The sequence below is a fragment of the Oryx dammah genome, unplaced genomic scaffold (genome assembly GCF_014754425.2).
Source record: "Oryx dammah isolate SB20612 unplaced genomic scaffold, SCBI_Odam_1.1 HiC_scaffold_23, whole genome shotgun sequence".
NCBI classification, from domain to species: domain Eukaryota; kingdom Metazoa; phylum Chordata; class Mammalia; order Artiodactyla; family Bovidae; genus Oryx; species Oryx dammah.
Genome location: NW_024070207.1, coordinates 29,290,173 through 29,296,046, shown reverse-complemented (window position 1 = coordinate 29,296,046; position 5,874 = coordinate 29,290,173).

Genomic DNA, 5,874 nt, shown 5'->3' with positions numbered 1-5,874 from the left:
ACACACATTTCAAATTGTACCAGGTCCAACTGTAACATTCTAGTATGTATGTTCATTCCAGGCACTCACAATATACTTTCAAACCAATATTCCCTCTCCACTGTTATTTCATTTTCCAGACCCAGCTCTAGTATTCTATCTTCTGGGAGCTCCTCATGTCCTTTCTAGCAGAATTCATTCTTATTCTCCCCATTTTCTCATTGTACCTAGTAAATATCCTTAATACTCTATTAACATTTTATTTTCATTAGCGAATTTTTACAACTAGTGAATTAGGTATCTTTCACCTCAGCTGTATCATCAACCTTTATGGCAGATGTCCTGTTTAGTTGTTGCTCTCATTTTTGTGTCTGAATGGATTAATTTGAAAACACTCAGATAAAATGGTGTTTTTGGAAGTAAATTGTTTTGGTAGGTCTGAGTTGATACTTGAGGGTCATGGCAACGTCCTGTAAACACACTGTCTTTTAATGATGCCACCTTCCAATGCTCAATGTTTCTGGGTTTGCAGCCGGCCAAGAAGGGGAAATACTTTCAGGGAACCCTTTTCAGCAGCTCTTAAAATAGCATCCCTTAAACACCTATGGACTCTGCAGCCTTTCTTTCACTTAAGTGGAGAAGGAAATGGCAACCCACTCCAGTATTCTTGCCTAGAGAATCCTGTGGACAGAGGAGCCTGGTGGGCTGCTGTCCATAGGGTCGCATAGAGTCAGACACAACTGAAGCGACTTAGCATGCATGCATGCATTGGAGAAGGAAATGGCAACCCACTCCAGTGTTCTTGCCAGAAGAATCCCAGGGATGGAAGAGCCTGGTGGGCTGCCATCTATGGGGTCGCACAGAGTAGGACAGGACTGAAGTGACTTAGCAGCAGCAGCAGCAACAGCTTTCTCTTAAGTACATGTTGTTCTCTCTAAACTGCATCCCTGAGCAGCTCATATAGTGACATGTTTAATATAGTTGGGTTACCCAAGCAGAGATTAGGAAGCTGTCAGTAAAACATCCAGGGGGCCAGGGGGCTTTGTGAATTGCTTTCTAATACGACTGTAAATTGGCAATTAATGGAAAATTTTTGACAACTTGTTCAACACGCAGTACAATCAGATAAAAAAATCAAACTCCAGAGAATTTGATTTTGTTTATCATTTAAGCTACAGTGTATTTAACAGATGAATTTTTTCCAGAGTAGTCATCTCAATTTATTTCAGTGGATATCCTTGATTAGTAAATTCTCTCTCATTTTTAAAGAAAATTTAGAAATTATCTCATCTAGAGAGCAAAGGGGAGGAACACATAGTTTTGAGTCGGCAACAAGCTTAGGGAGGAATATGTAGTTAGGGATAAATGGAATTAACCTTTTTTATGCATTGTTATAAGTTAACTAATGTTTTCCAGGCAACAGTGATAGGTAATTTGTACTTAGAGCCATGTACTCCCTTGTTTTAAGTGAACTGTATGTATGTGTTTCTTGAAATGCTGGCAAGGTTACTTTTTCAATTATTTCATCCTTACAGATTACACAGTTGATTGTACTCCTGTAAATCGCATTTACTCAGAACTAGAAAATATTTAAAGTAATTAAACTTCTACTAATATAAATACAGAGTTAGGCTATCTAGTTTTTTAAGGGCTAGCCATGTGACCTGACATGAAGGAGTTAACACCCTAACTCATGAGAACAATGAGTGAGTCAGTGATGAAGATAAGGGCTAAGCAAGAGGAAAAAATTGGGAGATGTTCCTTCTATTTGTTTAAAATATCACCTCACATAGAAAGTGTCATTTCCTCTGAAAATGTTCACCCAATGTCCCCAAACGATGACAAAGAACCGTAACAATACCCTATAACCTACAAGAAGACAGGCAGTGAATATTTAAGTGAAGTTTTGGGGTAATATCTAAAGAAGTTTTTAGTAAATATACACACATAAAGTAAAAACAGAAACTGCCTACAAAAAAAGATCTTTCAAAATTTAATTTTGTAAAAAGCAAAGTATTTTAAAGAAATCTTCAAATATAAGTATCTGCAGGTGAAAATACTAAATTCCAATGGCATCTAAAACGTATACATTTTCCTTTATCTTCTGGTATCACATATGGAAAGCTTATGAATGGATAAGCACCATGGTCTCAACAGAAATGAATTAGAGTAAATGTTATGGTAAAAAAAAAAAAAAAAAGCAGGGGAAGGGGAAATTTCTTTGGTAGCTCAGCTGGTAAAGAATCCGCCTGCCATGCAGGAGACCCTGGTTCGATTCCTGGGTTGGGAAGATCCCCTGCAGAAGGGAACACCTACCCACACCAGTATTCCAGCCTGGAGAATTCCATGGACTGTATACTCCATGGGGTAACAGAGTCAGACACGATGGAGCAACTTTCACTTATGGTAAAAAGACAGGAAAATACAACAGGATTCCATACTATTTAACAGTCAAAATTTTATGTATTTATGCATTGAACTTTAAGTTTCTAGAGGCAAGTACATTCATTCAGTAAATATTTACCGATTACCTATGATTTTACTAGGCATTAGTAGAGAAATTTGAGAATATAAAAATGACAGTTATATTCTCTACTCTTAAGACATTTACTGCTGAGTTGGAGACACATAAATGGATACAAATGCATTTTATTGCTATATAACAACTATGCTGATTTGCTTGTTTGCAACCCCATGGACTGTAGCTTTCCAGGCTCCTCTGTCCATGGGATTCTTCAGGCAACAATACTGGAGTGGGGTGCCATTTCCTTCTTCAGGGGATCTTCCCAACCCAGGAATCAAACCCACGTCTCTTACATCTCCTGCAATGGCAAGCTAGTTCTTCACCACTAGTGTCACCTGGGAAGCTCATATAACAACTATGTGTGTGTTAGTTGCTTAGTCATGTCCGACTCTTTGCAACCCCATAGACTGTAGCCCATGAGGACCCTCTGTCCATGGGATTCTCCAGGCAAGAACACTGGAATAGGTTGCCATTTCCTTCTCCAAAAGGAACTACATAGAAAGAAAGAAAGTGAGTCACTCAGTTGTGTTTGACTCTTTGCAACCCCATGGACTGTAGCCTACCAGGCTCCTCTATCCATGGAATTTTCTAGGCAAGAGTACTGGAGTGGATTGCCATTTCCTTCTCCAATATAACAACTATACAATCCTGTTAACATAATCTCTGTAAACAAAAACTGCCTTTCCCCACTGTATTTAACTTACTTTTAAAATCACTCATTATATTACTCAATTGGTTCAGATTTTCAATTGAACAGAATGTAATGGACACCAAGGCAACATCTGAGTGCTGAAACATTTAAGGAAGAACAGACAAGCCACAACACTAATGCAAGATCCGCACAACCTGGCCAGTTGTGAGGAAGGACCAGTCTCTCTTCTCACTTCCAGTATTCTTACATATGGAGAAGTACAATCTGTTTTCCTAACAAACCATGTTTTGTATTTGTCTATGCTCCAAAGTACTTTTCTTCAACCTAATGGCATTTACTTTTACTTTCTGGCCCATCTTCTTAAAATAAACATCCTGTATCCTTGATAACCCCTTATTACTGTATTGAGAGTCAAAAACATCACAATAACTTTTTAATAATCTGTTTATTCTACTTTAGATAAGAATCTTTGAAGTTGACAAAATAAAATCTTAACAAACTTAACTTTACAAACTAACAATCTTTTTCAGAAGTAAAGACTGGGTTCATTTTCCTTCTTTGTGTTTTTTTTCCCATGACTTTGTTAAGCAGAATTAGAAATTTTAAAGCATGTTCAACTATAGTATTTGGTATTGAAACCAGTGAAATAAAAAATATACAGTTCTATACCCTGGATGAGGATCAGTATACATTCTACCCAGCCCACGATACATTCTACATTTTTATACATTGAATCCGTTTTAAATGACGGCATTGAAACTCTGTGCAAGTACCTTAAACAACAAACATTCAAATATATTCACAAGTGTTAATACTACTAAGGCAAGAAGTGAAAAAATATATATTCCGTTATCTATTTAACAACAGGTCAGGAAAACTTAAAAGAGAAAATAGGTTTTTAGATTAATTCTGAACAGTCAATCAGCAGAACCCTTGCATTCCTAAAGTGTTCTGACCAATTGAGATTTTGGTACCAAAAAACCCAAGATTGTATGACAACCTTGTTTTCAACATGAATGAAATTTTTAAACAGCATGTTTAGCATCAACAACTTACAAACTACCAACATGAAGATTACAATTTGCAAATGGAATGCTTCCAAAACCTGGTAATCTAGAAACTGGCATGTACCTTCCCACTGGAACAACACTATACTACTACAGCCAGCTTTCCAGAACACATGTACAAACTCTTTAAAAAAAACACCTCTCAATATACCATCTATCTGCCATGAAAAACGACCAAAACAGTATTATCATAATACTGGTAACAGAAAAATAAAATATACAGAATTGTAACGCATGTACAAACTCTTAAAAAAAAAAAACCCTCAATATACCATCTATCTGCCATGAAAAACGACCAAAACAGTATTATCATAATACTGGTAAGAGAAAAATAAAATATACAGAACTGTAACATATGTACAAACTCTTTTAAAAAAAATACTCTCAATATACCATCTATCTGCCATGAAAAAAGACCAAAACAGTATTATCATAATACTGGTAACAGAAAAAGAAAACATACAGAATTGTAACACATGTACAAACTCTTAAAAAATAATACTCTCAATATACCATCTATCTGCCATGAAAAATAACCAAAACAGTATTATCATAATACTGGTAACAGAAAAAGAAAATATACAGAATTGTAACACATGTACAAACTCTTAAAAAAAATACTCTCAATATACCATCTATCTGCCATGAAAAACGACCAAAACAGTATTATCATAATATTGTAACAAAAAAAGAAAATATACAGAATTGTAACACATATACAAACTCTTAAAAAAAAATACTCTAAATATACCATCTATCTGCCATGAAAAACGACCAAAACAGTATTATCATAATACTGGTAACAGAAAAAGAAAACATACAGAATTGTAACACATGTACAAACTCTTAAAAAATAATACTCTCAATATACCATCTATCTGCCATGAGAAATAACCAAAACAGTATTATCATAATACTGGTAACAGAAAAAGAAAATATACAGAACTGTAACACATGTACAAACTCAAAAAAAAAAATACTCTCAATATACCATCTATCTGCCATGAAAAACGACCAAAACAGTATTATCATAATACTGGTAACAGAAAAATAAAATACACAGAACTGTAACATATGTACAAACTCTTTAAAAAAAAATACTCTCAATATACCATCTATCTGCCATGAAAAACGACCAAAACAGTATTATCATAATACTGGTAACAGAAAAATAAAATACACAGAACTGTAAGATATGTACAAACTCTTTAAAAAAAAATACTCTCAATATACCATCTATCTGCCATGAAAAATGACCAAAACAGTATTATCATAATACTGGTAACAGAAAAAGAAAATATACAGAATTGTAACACATATACAAACTCTTAAAAAAAATACTCTACATATACCATCTATCAGCCATGAAAAACGACCAAAACAGTATTATCATAATACTGGTAACAGAAAAATAAAATATACAGAATTGTAACACATGTACAAACTCTTAAAAAAAAAAACTCTCAATTTACCATCTATCTGCCATGAAAAACGACCAAAACAGTATTATCATAATACTGGTAACAGAAAAAGAAAACATACAGAATTGTAACACATGTACAAACTCTTAAAAAAAAAAACTCTCAATATACCATCTATCTGCCATGAAAAACGACCAAAACAGTATTATCATAATACTGGTAACAGAAAAA